General features: G+C 40.8%; 1 protein-coding gene across 2 annotated transcripts in view; it reads right to left on the bottom strand.

Annotated features, from left to right (window-relative positions):
- THSD4 (thrombospondin type 1 domain containing 4) overlaps nucleotides 1-21,422 on the bottom strand; it is a 612,634-nt gene that overhangs the window by 109,390 nt on the left and 481,822 nt on the right. The gene's annotated exons all lie outside the window — the stretch shown is intronic.

Genomic DNA, 21,422 nt, shown 5'->3' with positions numbered 1-21,422 from the left:
ACGATAGCAATTTCAGTTCAAAGATAAAGGACTGAGAGTCAGAGACAAAAGCCTTCCCAAATCCTTCCACAGCAAGAACCTCCTCATCTGGAGATCATCTCTCATACTGAGGCAGATGAGCAGGGCCGTGTGGGAAAGCCTGCAGTGTTCAACGCCCGTGCTACACCAGTTCTGTGCATAAACAGAGGATTTCCATATGGCACTATGCATGAGCCCTAAAAGCCTGAGCTTGATGACACAATTTTGTTATGACATTAAATGACATCCGGGGATGGAATACCAGTCTAACATACAGGACCAGATTCTTTAATCCTATGTGGTGCAAAGTGAACTTAAAGCCGCTGGAAATTGCTCCTGGAGAATTTCCCTTCCATATAGGGGAGTCTCTGCCAGTGCAGAACCTGACTCCACCACCTCCTGAACAGTATAACAGGATTTCACCCACCAAATCCAATCCATGGTCATTTTGTGCCTCAGAATGCTCTGGCATTGATGTTGAATGATTAAACTTGGTGAGCACCAATGAGAAGGCCACTCTGCTATTTCAATATGAATATTAGAGCTAAACTTGTCAAAAAGCAGGGAGCAGAAGAGAAAGTAAATTGAAACAATATTTTTCAAACTTGGCATTTTGTGGCCAACCTGCCAACTACCAGGTTATTTCTGGCTTTTAGTTGTTTAATTTCAACTGTTAAATTGGAAGCATATTTCCAATTTACACATTTTTACTGAATTGTGAAAAACAGAAATGGCCCAGCTGCTGGCAAAGACCCAAGGAAAACAAGTACTGAGGAGAAGGACGCCCCAGAAAGTCAAGCATATAACCCTAAAACAAATATTAGGATCCTCCAGGGTCCTAGAGCATGTGATATTTAAATAGTTTACATGCTGGTATAGTGTGAGAGCTGGTAGTTGCCAAAGTTAGCAGAGGGTTGTTAGCTACATGTAGTTTAAAAAGTAATTGAATCAGAGACATATGCATGTAGCTGCGATACACAATCACCTCTACAGATTCAGATTGATGGAGGGATTGATTAATATAGGCAGACTAGCCAAGAAGATAAAGGTCTTTGGCAGAACTGACCACTTGCTGTACAAACACTAATAAAAACCCATTCTACAGGTGTGTAATATTTGGTAGCTCAACCTAGTGACATTTAAAAACACCAATACATGTTACAATGTATCCTTAGCAATCTGAGGAGTAAATTGGAAGAGTAAGTGAATTTGCATGTGGTGTTTCTTTCTCCCACCATTCACTCTTGCTTTCCAATCCCCATTTTCTTTTTTAAAACTTTTTTCTTCCTTTATTCACTTTATGCTGGTTTCTGTTGTTAAGTGCCAAAAATAAATAAATAAATAAAAAATCTAAACTACAACACAATCCCTGCCAAACTCATCCAAAGAAACCAAAACCAGCTGATCTAACAACAGTAATTTTCTCACTCAAGCCAACAAAATCATAGCACACATCTGCACTAAACGCCTCCTCTGCTTAAAAAAAAAATAAAAATAAGAGTCATGGACTGGTATTTCACAGAGGCTGTCATATAAATAACGTGCTGGCTGAACAAAATACATAATGGCTTTGAGTGGCATATCAGATGTAGCCAAAAAAGCAGCAGCAGATCTCTAAAACTCACAATTGTTTTCCAGTGAATCATTAAATGGAGGTTTTTTTCTTTCAAGGGAAAAATACAGGACTTTGTTCAAATACATCAGGCACATGCTTGCTCTCATTCCTCTTCCAATTGTGTAAAGTGAACAGAAAGGCTTAAGATTTCAAACACCGTTCTCTACTTAGTAACATGTCAGGACAGGAGGAGTTGAGACAACTCATCTACCTTGGCTCACCCCAGTGTTAATCACTCCATCATGTTGACTAATACCATCATTACTTGACATGGAGCACAGGGAGAAACTCAATACCCTGTCTAGCAAATAACCTTCTAAGTTAGGGAAGAAGTTCAATGTTCAGATTAATAATTTAGAATGGGTTCCTACCTTAGTTGGGGGGTTGGGGGGTGACAATAGGACTTCACCACGTTGTGCACAGAAAAACAGAGGAACTCATTTCTGTATTAGACCTCCTTCCACAGGTCTAACATCACCCAGGCCAAGTATCTTTGTGTGGTCCCTTGGGTTGTGTGTGTGTGTCTGTGTAGGGATGATAGGCATTAACATCTCAATGGCAAAACACACTGCTGCCTTCTGAGAACTCTTCAAAAATTCCCACTGTTACCCTGGCCGCCAACAGGGGCAGAGGTGTTGAAACAACATCATGTGCTCCTGCATGCTCAACTTTTTAAAAAAAAATATTTATTTAATTACACACACACACACACACACACACGATAGTCTGTAATCCATTCATACCCGAAAGCTATAGACTTTGGTTGTAATGCCTGTCCCCAATCTCTTTATTCCCCCTTTTCCAAAATAAATAAGAAGAATTGCCACCTCCAGGATAAGAAGGCAGAGGAACTGCAAATCAGTGCAATTGCTGGTTGCAATTTCAGTCTTACTACGCTGGAACTCCCTGCGCTGTGATATGTCTTCATGGACAAAGGAACAGTTGATTTAAATTCTCTATCTCACACTGGTTTCAGATTACTGTTGGTCAATGTAAAAATAGAGTGAATGATAGGCTAAAAGATATCCTCTGTCACTGGCCATGAGAAAACCCTTAATATTTGTGTCATATTTATGTGCCAGGTTTCAGAGTAACAGCCGTGCTAGTCTGTATTTGCAAAAAGAATGTGCATAACTGGCAACCTCAGTACTTTAGGTTTCTTTCAGCATATAAAAGAAAGAGTTAAAAAAAGTAAAGAAAAAGGAAGCTTGAAGGACACAGCTAATACAGATATGTTCTGACCATCACAATTCTAATAAAGATAAAATAACATCTCCGTATCCTGAATCCACAACAATTTCCCATTAGAAATGACAGGCTGAAATATTATTCATAGTGTTAACAGGATACATATGTGATCTTTATTTAATGAATCTGCATCTCAGTGCTTTCAAAGACCATGTATGTGTACTTATTGTCCTGGAATCTGATTTCATAGACCGGACCATTGGCAATTGTTTGTTTTCCAAACTGAATAGCATCCTCATAAAACAAAACAAAACAAACAAACAAACAAACCCTTTCTAATTACTCAAAAAAAATAAATCTGTGAGTTGACAACATATTGTGTAAGCAGAATATTAAAGAAAACGTTTTTTCAAAGCAGACCAATTTACCAGATTTTTCATGTGATGCTGATGTGCATAGGAAAAGTCTGATTCGTTACAAAATTTCATGCATATTCTTTAACATCTATTGTCCTAACAAATTATACACATTTTAAATAATGATTCTGATGGACAGCAGAATTAACCACTGATTTTAATGGAAGCAGGATCAGGCCCTGGGGAAATGCACTAGTGATGAAACTTTTAAAAAATCAAATTATCATTTGAAATGACATTTTTCCTTATATCAGACTGGCATGTTTTTTCGAATATTCATGAAAATATTGGGTGTCAAGCAAAAATCGTTAGGTTGGTGCAGCTTTGCTCAGTCACTTTTTGTACCTAAGATTTTGCTATAACAACCAACAAACACTTTAGGGTTTTAGGGCTTGATCTTGCAAGAGGTTGAGCTCCCTAAATCCCACTAAAGTCAAGGGGAGTTAAGGACCTGCAGCATTTTGCAGGGATGCTCAGCACCTTCCAGGATCAAGCCCTGAGTATTAGCCCTGATGTAAATGCTTTTAACAATAGTTCAATATGCTAGTAAACTCCAGGATGCTTGATTTTGGGTGAAATTTAGAGAGATCCTGAATTCATTGCCCTTTTGTCTGTTGAACAAAAGCTATGCTACTAACAAAGTGAAAAAAAAATCAATTCACTTCCAGACATTATTTCAGTTTGAACTATTAGAAACACATGGTTTATATCAGAGATGGGCCTGAACCAAAACCCAAGATCTATAGTCCCCTGAACTTTGGGGAAGTTCAAGTATGGGGCTAGACTCTGTGGCTTGATCCCATATCTGCTTCAAAAGTGTTTACAGTGAACAGGGTGAGGCTCAAAACAGATCACACATTCCAAGTTGTAAAACAACCTAGTGAGCAGTAAATATTAAGGTTTCAGAGGAACAGCCGTGTTAGTCTGTATTCGCAAAAAGAAAAGGAGTACTTGTGGCACCTTAGAGACTAACCAATTTATTTGAGCATGAGCTTTCGTGAGCTACAGCTCACTTCATCAGATGTGTATGATATTCCACGGTATGCATCTGATGAAGTGAGCTGTAATTGGTTAGTCTCTAAGGTGCCACAAGTACTCCTTTTCTTTTTAGTAAATATTAAGACTCCCTCTTTGCTAGGTTCCAACTTTTTGTTTAAATCTATGCCTGTTAACTTTATCCAAGAAAATCTACCTTTGAGAAATGTGATTCTCTCAGGTTACAGTGTCAGATACCTTAAGGCATCAGCCTCACCAGATTCTCAACCAATGCACAACACCCAAATTGATGCTCTCTTTTAAGAAGTTTCCAAGCAGTCACACTGTTTACTTAAGGGTTTGAACCATTGAAATAATTTTCTGTTTTTATTGTTACAATAACACTGCCTTGTGCTTGCTGTTATGGTCATTTAACCATCTGTTACGTAAAGAAAAATGACAGAGACACAAACACCACCCTCCTGAGCCCTGGTCTACACTAGGACTTTAGGTCAAATTTAGCAGCGTTAAATCGATGTAAACCTGCACCCGTCCACACGATGAAGCCCTTTATTTCGACTTAAAGGGCTCTTAAAATCGATTTCCTTACTCCACCCCTGCCAAGTGGATTAGCGCTTAAATCGGCCTTGCTGGCTCGAATTTGGGGTACTGTGGACACAATTCGACAGTATTGGCCTCCGGGAACTATCCCAGAGTGCTCCATTGTGACTGCTCTGGACAGCACTCTCAACTCAGATGCACGATTGTTTGCCGTTGCTCTGACGCAGGGAGGGGCGACTGAGGACACGGCTTACAGGGTTGGCTTCAGGGAGCTAAAATCAACAAAGGGGGTGGCTTTACATCAAGGAATATTTCAGGCAGGACTTCACGGAGGGTTCCAATAAGAAATGGTGCACCTAAGTTATTGTTCTTATTGGAACAAGCAGGTTGGTCTGGCCTCTGATTGATACATGGCTAGATTTACCTCGCTGCACCTTCTCTGTGAGTGACTGCAGTGTGACCTAGAGGAATGAGTCCCCTAGACGGGGTGGGGGGGCGTTGCAAATGAGTACAAAACAAATCTGGTCTATTTCTTGTTTTAATACTCTCCATCTATCTTTTACATCTTTGGCTGGCAGCAGACGGTGCAGAAGGACTGCATGCCATCCACATCTCATGGCTGCTCGGCAGAAGATGGTACAATAGGACTGCTAGCCATCCTCATCTCTTGCCTGCCAGGCAGAAGATGATGCAATAGGACTGCTAGCAATCCATATCACCTGCCTGCTCACCATAAGATGATTCAATAGGACTGACTGCAGGACTAAAGAGAATGACTTGATCAAGTCACTCCAAATTTAGTCCCTGCGCCCATGTCTGCCCAGGCGCTCCTGATTGACCTCACACAGGCTACCAGGAGCACCTCGGACATGACGATGACGGCTACCAGTCGTACTGTACCATCTGCTGCCACAAGGCAATGGGTTGATGCTGCTGTGTAGCAATGCAGTACCATGTCTGCCAGCACCCAGGAGACATACGGTGACGGTTACCTGAGCGGGCTCTATGCTTGCCATGGTATGGCGTCTGCACAGGTAACTCAGGAAAAAAGGCGCGAAATGATTATCTGCCCTTGCTTTCACGGAGGGAGGGAGGGAACGGGGGCCTGACGATATGTACCCAGAACCACCCGCGACAATGTTTTAGCCCCATCAGACATTGGGATCTCAACCCAGAATTCCAATGGGCAGCGGAGACTGCGGGAACTGTGGGATAGCTACCCACAGTGCAACGCTCCAGAAGTCGATGCTTCCCTCAGTACTGCGGAAGCACTCTGCCGAGTTAATGCACTTAATGCACTTAGAGCATTTTCTGTGGGGACACACACACTCGAATATATAAAACCGATTTCTAAAAAACCGACTTCTATAAATTCGACCTAATTTCGTAGTGTAGACATACCCTGAGTGGCTTGTGAAAACACTATTCATGTGTGCTGTATGGCTGTAGTGGGCAGCCTGCAGGCTGCAGGCCCCACACGACCCAGGAGGGTAATCTGCTAGCGGGCTGCCAGACAGTTTTTTATATTAGCATGGCCACCCGCAGCTCCCAGTGGCTGTGGTTCACCATCTCCAGCCAATGGGAACAGCAGGAAGCGGCATGGGCTGCAGGGACGTGCTGGCCGCCGCTTCCCGCAGGTCCCATTAGCCAGGAATGGTGAACTGCGACCACTGGGAGCTGCAGGCAGCTGTGCAAATGTAAACAAACTGTCTGGGGGCCCGCCAGCGGATTACCCTGATGGGCCACATGTGGCCTGTGTGCCGCAGGTTGCCCACCACTGCTGTATGGTCTAGACAGCATAGTCCACGGTTTTGTTGCTTTCCTAATGCTTGGCACAGAAGGATTCAGTCAGAAAGAAGCTATTGAGTATGTTATTTGTACATGCAGCACTTGAAAGAACACCAGCACTAGAGGCAATCCAGGAGTTCATCACCATAAGCTGGGGCAGTTTTTCCATTTCCATTTTAGTTAAGGTGCAGAGGCTACTCACTTGGGTCATATTAAATTATAAACATGTTAAAGGTGAGAATCACCCCTTTCCACAAACCAGTACATGGAAGAGAGCCTTGAGGAGAAAAATTCTGTAGGGACGGGTCCCCCTTGCAGAGTTTTCTCCAAAACCATTCCTTTGGGGGAAGGCTCTGGAGTAGGCAGTGGAATACCCCCACAAACACTGCATATATTAGGGGAAGGTTGGAATGCCTCTGCACTTGCTCTGAATCACCCTGACTCCTTGTCTGGCTCCCCTGGAGCCGAACTAAATGGACACTCTGATTAATTGCTGTTCCTAGATTCCGCTTGGAGAAGGCATAATAGAAAAATTAATGCAGCTTGACTGATGTCCTGTATGGGAAGATAACATGTGTCCTGCCTCAACCACATGTGGACGCCTGGTCCTGCAGACTGGCAGGTAAGAGATGTTATGGAGGAGACTGACTCCCATCCTGCACCAGAAGGGGATGATGTGTGCAGAAAGGGAACCCCTTTCTTGGTCTTGAGTTGCATTAATCAAGATTGGATATGGCAAGAAAAAGTGTTAGGTAAGATCAACAAAAAAATCGGAGCAGACTATTAATTTGGAAGCCAGGTGACCTGTGACCGATTCACTTGAAGGAAAAAACAACCGCCCAAAAGCTTTGGACTATGAACCTATGAGTGAATGATGTTGTGACAGAAATTCAATAGTTAACCTGAAAGATCTGCCATTTATTGAAGGGCTCTTATATAAAAGTTACGGCTGAACATCTGCAGGCAGATTACAGATTTAAACATTGTTGCCTCAGTTCCTGTCAAGCAATTTATAAGACAAATGATGGGCTGCTTATTTTGCCAATAAACATATATCACTTCCAAGAATTTTCCCAAGCTCTTATGTTGCTTTGCATATAAATGCTCTCATGTTTTGGGTAGAGTCCTACATACTCATCAGCACAACAGATGTGTTTACCTGATATGATTACTAGCTTTCTTTTTAATTCTGCTGGCAAAAGACAGAGAAAAAAATCCCAATTTTTCAAATGTTTAATAAACCAAGAATTTCAATTTGGTTGGAATCCATATACAGGAAAAGCTTTGTTACCCGGCATGTTGGACGAATGGGGGGTGCCAGTTAGTCAAAAATACGGGTTAAATAAGAGTTAAACTTACCAATGGAGGGTGGGAGTTTGGGTGCGGGAGGGGGTCAGGGCTGGGGGTTGGGACATGGGAGGGGCTATGGGGTGCAGGCTCTTAGAGGAAGTATAGGTGCGGGAGGGGGCTTGGGGCAGAGGGTTGGGGTGCAGGAGGGGTTTCGGTGTGCCAGATCTAGGCGGTGCTCACCTCAGGCGGCTCCCTGCAAGCGGCGACATGACCCTGCTGCTCATGCTCAGATACCTGTCCCTAGATGGAGGTAGAGCCAGGTGGAGCCAGCGCTCGGGTGGGGTGGGGCGAGTGCACGGGGCCCCCGTGGCCATTCTGCTGCCTCAGTGCAACAGAGACATGCCACCTGCTGGCCCCACACCAACTGGACTTTTAATGGTGATATCAGAAATGCTGGTTTATAGAGCTTTATGGTTGGTAAAGTGCTTTTACTGTATTGAGAAACAAATTATTATTCTATAAATAGATAAAATAGCCAAACAAACCACAGTTTCTTGTTTATCTACACATACCTGAAGAAGATTTTACTACAGTATCTCAGAGGCGGAGACAGATACATAACACAAGTAAGATCAAGGCATTTAAAGTCATGGTGATGCTGAAGTTGCACCATAGTTACAATTTTTCATATATACACATATATAAATTCATAATGACATTCTACTGTATATACATATTTCATCAGAACCATCAAGTTCCAGACATTACAAGCTTTCATAAAAGAGCTTACTGATAGATTTTACAGTACAACAAAACAGTATGCAATTTGTTGGTTTAACTTTATTTTGGGGATTTAACCCTTCTGTTTTCCCTTTTGGGTGTCTGGACCTTGATGACAAATACCCATGCTTCTTACAGGCAGACTGGGATTGTGAGGTTCCTAGATACCCAAACTTTTCTGAAACATGTAGGCCCACCTCTAATTAGCCCCTTTGCCCAGTACCATCAGAAACAGAACATTCTCTACGTAACTCTGGGCAGAGCTTTTCACTTGTGAATTGATGAGAGGAATTTGCTATAGATACCACCCAAAGGATAGTTCTTTTAATTCTTTTAATCTAGGAGCAGAGCCCCAAGTGTGGGGCCAGGAGTGGGGTGGGCCCCATCAGTGGAAGCCTGCGAGCAGGAGTTGGGGCCAGGCACCGGGTCCCGGGAATGGGGCCAGCAGATGGGGAGCGGGGCCGGCGGTGGGGACCTGAGCCCCATGTGAGGTGAGGGGTTGGAGAGCAGAGGGCTGGGCCAGGGCATAGGCACAGGAAGCACCCCCAGGTTTTGCTCTGAATCAGCGGCTGGGGAGCGGGGCCAGCAGCCCTGCATAAAACCTGGGGGTGCTGTAGCACCCCCGCACTCCTACTTCCCACGCCTATGTACAAAATAATATCTTATAACCAGCTTGTCATGTCCCTTGGGGTAGAGAAGAGACTGAATGTGGTTACAGTAAATACAAAGGGGCATCTTCACTAAGGCTGCTGGACGCAGAAAGGCCTTAAGATCTTTAGCTCCCAGATTGACACAGGGTGTGCTGCTTAATGTCACTACACAAGGTCTCTCCAAGTGCCAGCCTAGACTAACCTGACATGGAAGGTACTGACTACACTACATAGCTGTTTCCAGACAGGTGGACAGCAGTACAAGAAACTGTAATTCTAGATTATAGGACTAATCAGATTACCACACATATAGGATGTCTAGCCACTCCATGCTGGACCTGTTGAAAAGGACATTATAACAGCAGAAGGAAGGGCTGTGTAAACAGCACTACCAATAACAAACTTTAATCGCAAGAAAAATATGGATGAGGATTTTTCCACAACAACACAGACAGCCAACACCTTATCCTCACTATGTTTCTTTAGATGGAGAGAACCCAAACTTGTACTGACAGCAACATGATTACATAAGGAAAAATCCAAGTCCAGACTGACCCTAAGATTCCTGACAAATTATGCTGCCAAAATTTCTATCCTGTCAAAGTGTATGTCAGGGAATCAAACTCCTCTTCATCACTCTCTTGTATTCATCAAATGCAACTTGGCAGCCTGATTGCCTGTGTTAAAGCCGAAATGATTATAAACCATGCAAGACTGACTCTCAGAAGATGGTAAGGGGACTGTTTGCCAGGTGTGATTTCACACATAAAAGTACCCTCCCCAAAACAGCAGAAGGACATTTTCAGCTTGTAAAATTCAGCTATTAAAGAGTTATAGAACTAAGAGGTCCAAAACAGGATCAGATATTTAGGCTGAGGTCCAGCAGAGAAAGACAACTAAACTAACACCATCAGTCTAAACAAAGATTTTGCCAGAATTAATTAGTACATCATTTTATTTACTTCTTGATTTATAAAATGAAACCCATTCCAAGTCTCAAGGCAATGAACATAATTTAAATGTCAATCCCAACAAAAGCTAACAACAATCAGTATTACACCAACTCTCATATCATGGAGAGGAAAACTCCTTAAGATTATTTGTTAACACAGCAAAGATCAGACTCAGCTTCTCTGGCAAAACCACAATTAAGGAAGGGACCTTTCCTGCACAATCTGGTATCTCTCAGTTCAGCACAAGGCTAACTATGGTCTTAAATTCCATTTCCTGGAGGGATGTGTCTTCATTCATCACATAAACGTATGCTATCTCCATACTATGGATGACCCAACTGAAAGACAGATTCCAATTGGCCATAACAAATTTATTAACCTAGGTAAGCATGGATCTATTTTCTTACTTAAAAATGGCAATTTGAAAATCAGGTGAAATATCTGACCTAGCTTTTCTTTATACAGCTCTTTAAGCACCTCTCAAAAAATCCAGTTCTAGCCTTATTTGAGTCCTGTATTAGTAGCCCTGTACGGGAAAGCTTGTCTAAATTTTCCTTGAGCAAGAATCCATTCATTGATTAACTTTGTACCATCCTATTTCCTAAACTCTTTGAAGCCTGTATGTATTCACTGATAAATCTTCACATAAAACTAACCCTATGCCAACCCTAACTCTCTGCTCTAGTTAATACCTCAGAAAATTTAAAGACATTGCACAGTTTTTGTCTTTATTAATTCTTTTAATCAAATACCTATCTTGTACAGCAATTTTTCTGGTCATATTCTAGCCTTGGTAAAATGTTTGCACCTTTTTCTACCCTGAGATATTTAATTATGGCTCTAATAATCAACCAATGCCAGCAGAGTAGGAATGGAAAAAAACCAAGGATTTTCTCTGAGCCTTCATTCATTTTTAGCGCAGATCTAGATTCAACCCTTCTAAGGTGGTCAAATGTTGATTTAACTTTTTTACTCAATTTTATGTTGTATTTTCAAATCCACGTTCTAGCCGGAACTAGAAACAAAATGCAACAAGAAACACTGTTTCCCACAGCATTTCAGTTGGGACCTGTGCCAGAAGTGTTGCAGAAAGTCTGTTCTTATTGGCCTAGCAACCCAGCTGTGCAGACTCAGGTGGTAAGGATAGTTCAGCTAAGCTGTGCTTAGGAACCCAATGCCAAATTCTGCTCTCATTTAAACTGATAAAAACTTAAATAACTTTTCAACAGTTTTCAGCATTTATCAAACTCAGATGAATTACCCTAGATTCCTACTCATGTAACTGAAAACATAATTTGACCCCAGAACTTCTGGATACTTCTGGAAACTGAACCCAAACTCCAACCTTTTTGAGCTTTTGAAAAACTGCACTGGAGGGCATCATTTTCAGGAATCCAGCACTGCAGCTTTCAAAACCTGGTTTACTCAATGTCTGGATTCTCAATTAAAACTAGAAGATCATTTCCATAACCCAATGCATCTCTTAGAAGGAGAAAGTGAAGGAAGAATTTGATTGAATACCTCCACTGGAAGAGGAAGAGATTTGTGATTTCACATTCACTGTGTTACACTGACACAAATGAAGTTTTCACTTTACAGCAAGCGGATGCAAGTCAAGCAACTGCTACAAAATACTGCGAACACCCATCCAACAGCTGTTTTCAGGTTTTGGCTGTAGCTCTCTACTAGAGCACATTAGAAATTCCATCCTTTATACAAACAGGTGTGAATGCTTTGGCATTTTCATAAGTACATGAAACATTTTTTAAAATAGATTATTTTATTTTAATTTTTCTGTGAGAAACAAATGCCTATAGTGTAGAGCAGGCATATGAGGTATCTATTAGATGGTTACCTTAAAGGGAACAAGACAATAAATAAATGCTTCAGAAGTTTTCAAAATTAAAATGAAATAGAATGCATTTTATTTAGCTGTAGTATAAACCTAAAAGCTTGCTGGGATGGAAAAAATCTTTGTAAATGAGTTGAAGAGATCTGAAAAATTTCAAAGTGAAAGGAAAACATGACAAACACTATGGGAAAAGAATCAGTTGCAAAAACGAGTTCAATGGCCAAAAAAAAGTAAATAACCAAAAGTTATCAAGTAACATTAATACATGGTCTAGATAATACTTAGTCCTGCCATGATTGCAGGGGACTGGACTAGATGACCTCGCAAGGTCCCTTCCAGTCCTATGATTCTCTTACAAATGTTTTGCTTTTAAACTACATCTGTTGCCAACAAAGAGTTCTCTTCCTTAAAAACAATATTATACAGGTGGTCACAATGTAATATTAGCATACAAATGCCTATCACTGTGCTCTTTTATCACATTTTAGTGATATTAAAGCAAATCCTAGAATTAATTTTGCATAGAGGCTTTAATTGTAACTGCCTGTGTTCAGATGCTTATAATTTTCTCAGAAATTCTCCTTTTGATCTGAGTTCCTATGCTTAGTTTCAGCCTATATGTGAATACATTTCTTTACATCTTTATTTTCTATATAGTTTCACCAAGAGCTCCTCATTCTGAGGATGAGAAAAGGTCAGTCCAGTGGAGCTGGATTAGCGGGCAGAATGGGGAGATGATGGTTTAGGACAACCTGGATATCATCGCTGCATCTGTTATATGCAATATATGCATTATGATGAATGCCCCATACACATACACCTCTCTCACACATACATTGATCTATAACCAAATAGACTCTATGAATCTTATATATGGTAGAAATCACAGCAGTCAAAGTTTCCCAGGGAATTTCACAAACCATAGCTGTATTCACAGAGCTTTGAATTGTGCTATGCATTGTGAAAACAAAATAAAAATTGTTGGGGATTTTCCCCACAATGAAATTGGAAGAATCATTAGTGATTCACCTATGGCTCTCACTAGCAATCTGGGACTCTCATTGAGGTCAACTATGAGCAGAATACTATTACATATGAGTTCACTATAAGCAGATCCCTTTGTGCACATCAAACTTGGTTAAATGTTTGGGGGCGCGGGGGAGGGATAGCTCAGTGGTTTGAGCATTGGCCTACTAAACCCAGGGTTATGAGTTCAATCCTTGAGGGGGCCATTTAGGGATCTGGGGCAAAAATTGGGGATTGGTCCTGCTTTGAGCAGGGGGTTGGACTGATGACCTCCTGAGGTCCCTTCCAACCCTGATATTCTATGATCATACAATAGACGTGACTTTCTATGATCATATAATAAATAAATTCTCGTCCTCTGGCATGAGACTAAGCACAAGCAGTATCAGACCTAAAGAAAGTTGTTTCAGATGTGGATAGAAGGCATGATAGTGTCAAAAATAGGATTTAGAATCAATGTGTGTTTCACCCTTAACAATGGATCCATGACCATAATGAAATCTTCCTCTAGATCCCCTTCCTTCTAGTTAACACTGGATCAAGCTCCAGGTGCTTAGTTGTGCCCTTAGTTGTGACGTTGAGAACTTAGATCACGGTACTGACTTCCTTCTTTATTTTCTGGCTCAAACTATTCATACATCCTAATTCCAAGCCCACCATCGCCAGATTAGCTGTGTTGCACCTGTTCCGTATAGCACACAACAAACCATTAACCTTGGCCTCTGTAATACAATTATAATCCTCAACAGCAACCAAATATATCTGCTCTCTAGATTCTGATTTTAAATATATTAACTGAATAAAAATGAACCTAGTTAACATAACACAATCAGTCAGTCAGCTAGCCACAAATTACCTTGACATTTTAGAATCTAGATGATTAAATGTGATAAAGGAGTGCCTTTAACAATGTTTATCTTCAAACTCCTCTGTCAATGGTTTAAAATACCTAATTCATTTATTTGCTGTAGATGTACATTGGTTTAAAAATGTTATTTCAAGCTCCAGGGCTGCTGACAATGTTTCTCATGAGACATTATGTTGGAAATGTTCTCTCTGCTGCTGGGAATATTGAATCAAAATATTTTTCACGGAATCTTCTCTCAGTTTCTTTGGCTTCATCCAATCTCATTTTCACAACACAAATTTCTTAAATCCACTTAAACATTCAGACATACTAAGCAATATGTCCAGTTCAAAAGGACACTAGCTATTTCCCCCAGACTTTGTTTTAAAAAAATCTTGATTTGAACCTCCAGATTCTTGTTTAAACACACATACTGTCTATTTTGTATTTATTAGAGGAAATAAACCTTCCATTTCCTCACTAAAAAGTCTAAATGTGGTTGTGTTGTATGCTAAGCAAAATTGACGTTAATGCTTATGTTCCACATATCTCTTAATGGCTGTAAAGATGAATCATTCCAGGAAGAACAGAGAGGTTAAATCATTCCAGGAAGAACAGAGAGGTTAAGTGGCTTGTCCAAAATCTTTTCTGCACTAGTTTCTGTCCATAAAATGTCACACTGTTGCTAATACTGGTAATCACTCTGTTTGGTACTGAGTGCTTGTAGGTCTGGATGCTAAGGTTTTCTGAGTCCAGAATGGGAGTTTTTTCTGGAGACATATGATTGTCCAGATTATCAGACCATTAGATAGGTTTAATATACTTTTATCACTAATGGCTTTTTGGCCATTACATCCTTCACAGACTATAATAAGCCAACTTTTGATACTTAATGCTGAACATTCTTTCCCCAAGATTTCTATTTGTTGAGAGGCAATGAATAACAAAATCAATCAGCTCCTTCAAATTAGGTCTTAAAGACATCCGGTAAAATAGCCACTTTCACAATAACAGTGTCAGATTGATATTATGCAGCTTTTAAATTATTTATCTACTCTAAATCTTAATCCCCAGGATGTTAAAATATTTACATTCAAACACAACATTTTGCTGCTCAAGTAGAACTGTAAGACCAACAGAGGTCAATAGTACAAATCCTGGTCCCAGCTAAGTCCATTGCAAAATTTCCATTAGTTTCAATGGATCATAATTTTACCATTGGGATAAAAAAAATAGACCTTCATCCCTTTTCTATGCACAGCTGGGCATGTCGCAGAACTGCTGCTCCAGATGAAGAATTTTAGTGTGAGCAACTGCTCTGTTGCATCAGATGTCTACCTGACAAGCCTGTCAGACATTATACATTATTGAGAACCACCTTCAAAAGAAAGTGCAAATTATTTGCAAATTATTACATGTGGAGTTCAGACTGCATTGAGATGAGCCTAAACCTAAGGTAGTAGGTAGGTAAGTAATTTGAATTGTAACTCATTTCCAAATTAAACTGCTGAGACAAAAATAAGTGAGTTGGTAAATATGCTTATTACTACTTAATGTTTAGAATAAGTAGCACCCAAGATGTTTGAAAGTGATGTCACATGAAATGAAATCAGAAGCAAGACGATCTGGAAATTTAGAATGTAAATCACTAGGAAAGTTTTGAGGTGTTTTGAAGGATATGTAGATAATAGAGTTATACTTGAGACCATTTAAGTAACATAAACAAAGCTGAAAAAACTATGAACACTGTCCAAGGATATTATGGAGATCTCTTCTGATATGTCAAATTTAAAGACACGAGGTAACCTGTGTTTAAATACTTAACTTTTGAACCAGTCTGTCCTGATCTTATGATATTTACTGCATGTCTTCTTTTAATTTGAATTTTCTGAATACCTGGATAATATCACATGTTCTGGAAACACTACAAACCCTGTTTAGAACACTAGGGTTTTGTTCTAAAGATAACATTTATTATTGTTTTACAGTATAAGCAACTTAAATATCATTATCCCCTAATCACTGTCTCTTTCATGTAGATGTTAACCTGAACAAATTGCTGAGGAAACTACACCTAGAACTAGCAAGAATGAACAAGTTACCCTCTTTAAATATTGCTGTCAAAGCCATTCTGCTTAACACACTCTGGGCTCCCAATTACACTAAAGCCTATTATAGTTGCTAGTGATGGGTCAACTTCAAAAGGTTTGCAAATCTAGTTTGGAGAAGCATACAAATGTTTAGACGTTTGTATGAATTTTAGCTGAATTTGAATCTCTTTGGTCAAGAAATCCAACTTGAAACCCCACAGATGATCTCTTCTACCATGTCTAGTACTTCCTGGTTTCAGCCGAGCAGGAAATACTGCATTGTGAGAACATGTTTTTCCTCACTGCATTTGGGGTTTCTGTCATAGACAAAATTGTGAAGTGTAGAAGTGTGATAAATTTGGTGCTGTGCAAAAACTGTGTAATCAAACCACATGGATCATAGATGGTCTCCATGTTTTGTTACAAACTGAAAACTCAGCACAGGTTCCCAGGGTTTTTGCTGAAGCATGTGAACTTTTTTAATGATCCGGTGCTGATTCATGATTCTGCACTGAAAGAAAACACACACAACTTGCATATTGTGTGACAAAAAACTAAGGACCCAATTCTACCTTCTTTACATCAAGTAGTACTTTACTCCAAAAGCAGTCATGTTGACTTTGTGGGATCATTTATGTAGTAAATTCCTGTTTGGTGTGAGCAAAGGTGGCAGAATTAGATCCTTAAGCCACAGTTCAGCAAAGCAATTAAGTACATGCTTAAATGCTTTGTTGAATTGGGACCCTGGTGGGAACCCTGAACTCTGGCATGTTTAGATTCAAGGTTTCTATTCATCCCACTAAATGTAGGGAAGTTTGCAAATACCAGATCTGAGTCTGGGTTTTGAACAGCTCAGTTGAGATCCAATGTTATGGTTCAAGTCCTTCTCTATCAAAAACTGCTAGACTGCCCAGATTTTGAACACAAAGCTGGTTGCAGGAATTCTGTTGCCTTCCACCTACGGGGAAATGTCTGCCTTTAGTCCCCCATTTCACTTCACAATCAACTATCAATGAACATTTTGCTAGCTGTCATATCCTGGTCCTCTAGTTCACCTTCTTTGCCTGTATGCTAAAGCAGGGCCTTGTTTAAAAGCTGATTTGCTTGATCATTAGTTGGCTGCAATTTGTGAAAACAGAGAAGTTAGCTGCGCCCTTATTGAATAAGCAGAGAGGCTGGTAGTCTCATGGATGGAACCACTACCCCAAGAATCTTCACTGTCAGGGAGGCTAATTTGGTTAATTTAGCCATCTAAAATCCATACCATACGTAAAATGAACCATATGTGACAGTATAGAAAAAATATAATAATTGGTGGTGGCACAAACAAACCAGAGAGACCTCTGGGAATGAGGAGAAGCATGGGAAACACACAGCTTGATATTTTCCCATACATGCCAAGAGTCCTGATTATTTTTAAGCAAAAATGTTACTATTTTTCTGCTCTGCGCATTCAAAGAATGTTCATGTGGCTCAGCATATTTCACTAGGGTTAAGGGGGTTTTTCTGCTGTTTTCAGATGCTGGCATGTACATCTGAAAGAAAAATTATCTGCAATTTCATGGTTTGACAGCTTTCATTATGTAATGACTTCCAGCAGTTTGCCCAGCAAACTGCATTTTCACCCATTTGATATACGAATTCCACATTTTCTTCCAAACATACTGTATCTATGGACGTTGCTCATACAGAATAATTAATTCCCTTCATCACCAAATTAGTTCAAAGAGATGGACACAGCTCAAAATGTTCAGCGAGGAAACCAAAAACTCATGCTTATATACAGCTTATCAGAAAATTCTTTGATTGGGAAGTACCCAAGGTCAGAAATACTATGTCAATAGGCTCTCTTACAAGAGCTCCAGAATGTCTAGGTTTTAGTACGTCAGCAGAACCACAAGTCTGGTCTTTCTTGTATTAGTCTGAAAAATCACACTTTTGGCCAAAGGAAGAAATGCACAAGGACACATTACAATATATAGTCCTCTACCCCACCCCCACAAAAGGACTCCTGTCTACACAGAAAGATTTCTGTAAAACTAGTCAAATTCCTTTCCACCTCTTGCTAGCAACTAGCAAGAAAAAGAAGTAGGAAGCGCAAAGGAAAGAGCAGAAAGGATAAGAAAATGGCAAGTGACAATGGGGATAATAATGTTTCCCTTCTTTCTGTTGGTTAGTAGTCGGAGAGACATTAGAAACAGATGATGTTAGGAGAGTTGTTAAATGGAATACTAGGGCCTGAAGCTTCTAATGCACTTGGACAATTCTAGGAGTGAGGGCTAAGGAGGACAGTGGTGAAGATTTTGAAAAAAAATGGGGAGGGGAGGGTGGATAATCAGCTGAACATGAGATCATGCTGTGGCCAAAAGGTCAAATGCAATCCTTTGATGCATAAAGAGGGAAATCTCAAGTAGGAATAGAGAGGTTATTTTACTTCTGTATTTGGCACTAGTGTGACCGCTGCTGGAAATCTGTGGCCAGTTCTGGGGTCCACAATCCTAAAAGGATGTTGAAAAGGTTCCAGAGAACATCCACAGGAATGATTACAGGATTTGAAAACCAATTATTGTGGTAGACTCCAGCTCCAACTATTTAGCTTAACAAAGAGAATGTTAAAGGGTGATCTGATTACAGTCTCAGTATCTATATGTGGAACAAATATTTGACAATGGACTCGTCAATCTAGCAGACAAAGGTATATTGTGATCCAATGGCTGGAAGTTGAAGCTAGACTAATTCAGACTGGAAATAAGCTGTAAATGTTTAACAGCGATGGTGGTTAACCATTGGAACAACTTACTAAGGGTCATGGTGGATTCTTCATCACTGACAATTTTTAAATCAAGATTAGATGTTTTCTAAAAGATCTGCTCGAGGAGTTATTTTTGGGAAGTTCCATGGCCTGTGTTATACAGGAGGCCAGACTAGAAGACCACAATGATCCCTTCTGATCTGGAATCTTTCAAAGCCCTCAGGCAGAACTCCATTCTCATTAGTGTTTGCTGATGGCACTCATAATGGGTGCACCAAGATAACTGGATTTGCTTTAGGCAGTCTGGCATAAGTGGGTCTTTAAGAGGGACTTAAATGAGGACAGGCTAGGGGCCTTGCAGATGAGCTGTGTGAGTCCATGCCACTCATAGGAAGATTGATATATAGGGAAAATAGGGGAAAACTCACAAATGGTGGACATGGCAGGTCTATGTTTGTAAAACAGGAAGTTCCACAACAGCCCCAATGCCAGGCATGATTCAGCTCTGAAAACGTACCTTCAGATGTCTGGTGTTACCTGATATTCCCAGATTCTCACTTCCTATTTAATTCTCATGGTATTTCTTCACATCTGAATGACACTACATTCTGTGGATGCCTTCCCAAAACAAACACACACACTCATACCCACCCACCCACTGAAATACTTGGTGCTGTGACTGTGATCAGGGTACCTTTTGCATTAAAAGGTCTACATGGTGTTTTTTAAGGAAATAGGAGAATCCTGTTTTCTACGGCTTTCAACTGACTAGCTGCCTGCCTTGCTGGAGACAATGGTCTCACTAACATTTTAGAGAAGATTTAGAAAGTGCTAAGTATATTTTCCACATTGGAACCAATGAACAGGGAAAGTCAAAGCAAGATCACATGAACAGGGCAATAGACACAAATCATGGGGTTTGTCCTGCCAGTATAACCAGTGGTTTAAGTAGAAATGATTTCTTGCTGGTACTGCATTCATGGGAGGGACACAAGGGAGGGCACATGACCTCTGCACGTGACCCTCCCTGTGACTCCTCCCCACCCTGCCCCCAGCCTGGGTCCTCCACCCTCTCCCCGGCCCCTCCAACACACACACAGAGACACACAGACACACACACTCTTACCTGTCTAAAATTTTACAACTGCATCTGTTAAACAGATAAAGTTGTAAAATGATGCTTTGGGCCCCTCGTGCTACCTGTACTTCCAGGTGTCATTGAGGATCCAGCAGTACCCCAATTTGAAAACTTCTTAAATGAAAGGATAGGAAGGACAATCACCCCACTTTCCCTTAATACAGTATCAGTGCCTCCCTTATGTCCAAACTAAGCTTCTGCCAGCTTGTCTTTATCTAAGTATTGCTCTCCACCAGTCACTAGGAAAGCAAAGATGCTGCACCATCTCGGTTTGATGGAAAAGAGGCGTAGAATTCTGTGCGCCATGTGCATCTTGTTAGAACTACAGCCCAAATTGTTTTATTATTTTCCTCAGCATGGCATACACGAGGGGCAACCAAAATCAACCTGGCAGAACATGCATGAGAACTGTCTCTGGACAGATAAGCAATTGATCAAAGTCACATTCTCTGATCTCTTGGAGCCAAATCCTGTTCTCATTGAGATCAGAAGGAGTTTTGCTATTGAGTTCAATGGGAACAGGCTTTGACATTTGGAGAGGAAAGAACAAAACCACTCACAAAAGGGCTATGTTGCTTATACCACAGGTATCAAAGGTGGCTGACTCATGTGAGAAAGTCAGCAGACATACATCTTTGTGCACTGCAAGGGAGAAATCAGCAATCAATGAGGCTAAAACAGTCTCTGTACCATATCCAACTCATAAGTCCATCTGCAAAGGATCAAGGAAATACGAAGGCTCCAGATTACCTTAAAGTCCTCAGTCCCTTGGTTAGAATGCTTCCATTAGTATATGTTCATAGTCCAGAGACTGGAGCAGTAAAGAGGCCACAGCAGGAAAGAGGCAAAACGGATATATTTCCAGGCCGGGCCTTTTAGCTTCTGCCAAGTGCCAAGTAAAGGGAAATCTGTTCTTACTGTGAAAGATGGAGTTTGGAGTCACATGGGCAAGTTACATGTCCATCACCCCCACCCATATTCTAGTTAGAACATTCACAAAAAGTCCATTAAGTGTAGACAGGCACTTTCCGGGGCCATTGTGAGCTAAGTGTTCCTTAATGGGCCATTCAGCTTGACTTGTCCCTTCATGTGCTGGCTAAATCCCTTGTGGGCATTACCACAGGTGCAAATGTGTAGCAAACAAAGCTAATATTCATAACTTCAGATACCAATCTTCACTTATAGTTCTCCCACCCACAAAGCTGGAAAGTTAGGCATTTGTTTTCCTTGTTTTGCTGCTCCAGTTCCAGTTAGCAAAATGCATGTTAGCCTAGTTTGGCTGCAAAGACGACTTCTGTGTACACTGGGGACAACACCTGATACCTGTCAGGCTGCAGACGTGGGCTGACATCAGAATCCAAACATCCTCTGGTCAGTGCAAGCAGAGGCATTCCACTAATGATTTGGACTTGATATGATGCATGATGAATGTCATGGATAATTCAGACCAATGGGGAGAAAAAGAATAAAAAACACTGTTTAA

The sequence above is a fragment of the Caretta caretta genome, chromosome 10 (assembly GCF_965140235.1).
Source record: "Caretta caretta isolate rCarCar2 chromosome 10, rCarCar1.hap1, whole genome shotgun sequence".
NCBI lineage: Eukaryota > Metazoa > Chordata > Testudines > Cheloniidae > Caretta > Caretta caretta.
Note: the sequence above shows the minus strand (reverse complement) of the source record. Positions and strands in the feature narration are given on the sequence as shown.